Genomic DNA, 2,707 nt, shown 5'->3' with positions numbered 1-2,707 from the left:
GTTAAGAGAAGTGAAATTTTTCTAAAAGGAAGTATTTACTATTCCCCCTCCCAAAGTAGGTAAATTATACTACAGAGTAGAAATCTACGTATACTGAAATACATTCTTGCTTTGATAAGTGTAAAAAAAAAAAATCATCTTGTCTAAATTTTTAGAGCTATGCAGTTGGAAATACAGAATTTTACTTTTATAAGCATGTCCGTTAAGAGAAGTAAGTTAGCACAATTATTTGAATTGGTTGTCTACACACTGAACAGGATTTATCCTTCTCTTTAGCTTCTTTGCACACATAAAGTCTGCCATAAAATGTCCTGTTTTGCCATGAACAATATAACCATATTTAGGCTGTCATTGGTAAATCCCACAAGGTTCAATGGCATTAAGGGAAAAACTAGATTCTATGATTTTTATCTTTGTCTTGTGTTTCTTCCCTTTCAAACTCTCTGATGTTTTCTTGGCTGCTATGAATGTTGTTAGATGTTGATGACTGAGAATGGTCCTCACTTTTTTGGGATTGGGAAGCTTGTATGATTTTATCATCATTTTCCTCAACACATGGTTCTCTGTGTTACTATTCACTGCATTTTTTTTTTTTTCCTTAACAATCAGAGACATCAAAGCCCTATTTTACTTGAATTTAGTTTTCTAGTTTGTCTTTCTCAGGCATTTTACTTTATCTTTCACTTTACCTTCAGGAAGCCAGTTCTCATGAGAAGCCCAACATCTGTTGCAAGGAAGTAGAAAAGGATTCATTTCATTGCATGAAGTGCACTTCAGTAGTCTGCTGAGGAAATTTCAGGATCTTCTTAAGTGAATCTGTATTCCTCTTTCCTGCCTGATACACAGTTACTCAACACACCTCATCCTCCTCCCTGAGAGTTCTTGTACTTCCTCACTAAGGCTATCATCTTCTGAATTGCGAGACACAACTTCAAAATCTACACTGGATTGATCTGAAACTGAATCCTGAGCCAACCAATCACATGAATGTTCACCAGCATCAAGATCTGGATTTGATGGAGTGAGTCTCTGTTGATTCACTGCTACCGTTTCTTTCACAAAATTGTCTCCCTTATTACACACAGAGAAAGATTTTCATCAAAGGAAAGATAAATACAATCAGATTTGTGGTGCTTTTTCCTCTGTCATTCACCAGGTAATGCACCTAAATGTTCCTCTGTCCAACTAATTACTCTCCTTTTACATGAGGTAGATGGTTTAGAAAGCAAATCTGAAGATGAAAGTTTCTCTTTCTACAACTCTTGACCAGCGCCCTTTTGATCACTCCCACCTTCTAGGTGACACTTATTTTTACTCACAGATTTGAAATGTGCCTGAATCTGATGGTTTATGCTGATTGACTACTACAAAGTTTCTGTGGATTGTTATATATATTTTCCTGTATTCTTTTACAGAGAAGCTTGGCACTCTAAGCAAATCCCTTAGAAGATAATTGGAACAATACACAATATGCTATAGTTTCTCAACATATAATTGTTTAGTCATAATATACTGGCCAAAATAAAATATAACCTTTTGTAATAAAAGTGTCTTTTTGTGCGCAGATTTTAGCAACTTCAAAAGCAATGACTTTGGTTTCACTAGGGTCTCTTGTTCTGAAGCTGAAATTTGTGAGGTGCTTATAGCACCCTCAGCTGACACAGACATATTGGTACTGTACTTTTGTATGGAACAGTGTAGAATAAGGGCTCTACATTGGTGACCACTGGTATCTATCTGCTTAAAGGGAACACAGCTGCTCCTTACTAAGTGGGGTTTTCCGCACCCGGAGTCCATGGGAGTAGCGACCCTCGAGGCTCCTCAGTTCCCTTTACTGGGTACACAGAAACCCAATGTCTTGGGCCTCAGCAACCATTCCACTTGTGAGCCATAGGCCACTAGGGAGCTTGAAATCACTAGGGCCCAGAGAAGAAGGGGGCTCCTGGCTCCATCAGCTGGGTTAGGGGTGCCCCTTGAGCTCTGGCTCTTCCTCCATTTCCCTTTTGAGGCACACAGAGCTGCCCAGGCCCTAGAAGGAGCCCAGCCAGCAAAGGCGGCAAAGGCACACCGAATGCATGCTCCCTGCTTCCCCTGTAATTGGAGAATTTTTGTGCCCATGGGAGGATGTAATTTAAGCTCCTGCTATGCCTCCATCTTAAACCCAACTCCTTCTTCTTTATTAATGTGTTTACAGTTATAAATTTCCTTCTAGCTAGTGGTTTAGCAATATTCCATATTTTTATATGTATTTTATTTGTTTTCATTAATCTCAAAGTATTTTTAATTTCCCTTTTGATTTTTTAATATTTTGTATTTTATTTGATTTCCACATATTTATAAGTTTTTCTATTCGGAAATATATGTACATATCAGTGTTTATCTAGGTATCTATCTACTATGTTATACTTATAAATCTACCCTGGAAATCCATGGTACTGAGATCTTTTTTGGAGAACAAGAAGGTATGTTCCTACTTTAGAGAGAACATATGAAGAGGAATATGACATTTCATAAAAATATTCCAGTTAAAACCATAATCAGAAGGTGTAATGACTGCCTAATGCTCATTTCCAAGGCAGGAAGACTGAGCCTCTGGCCGTCAATGTGCTATGCCTGCGTATAAGGCAACTCAGAAAGAAAAATTTTGGAGTTACACAGATTTGCTTCATTAATACAAGTCTACCAGTTTTTGAGGAGAAAAAAAAAA

At 37.7% G+C, this 2,707-nt stretch overlaps 1 pseudogene; it reads right to left on the bottom strand.

Annotated features, from left to right (window-relative positions):
• Positions 1 to 202: 202 nt before the first annotated feature.
• Positions 203 to 1,797, bottom strand: LOC131825660 (E3 ubiquitin-protein ligase Mdm2-like; annotated as a pseudogene).
• Positions 1,798 to 2,707: the final 910 nt, after the last annotated feature.

Source organism: Mustela lutreola, chromosome 2, assembly GCF_030435805.1.
Source record: "Mustela lutreola isolate mMusLut2 chromosome 2, mMusLut2.pri, whole genome shotgun sequence".
In the NCBI taxonomy this organism is placed as follows: Eukaryota; Metazoa; Chordata; class Mammalia; order Carnivora; family Mustelidae; genus Mustela; species Mustela lutreola.
Note: the sequence above shows the minus strand (reverse complement) of the source record. Positions and strands in the feature narration are given on the sequence as shown.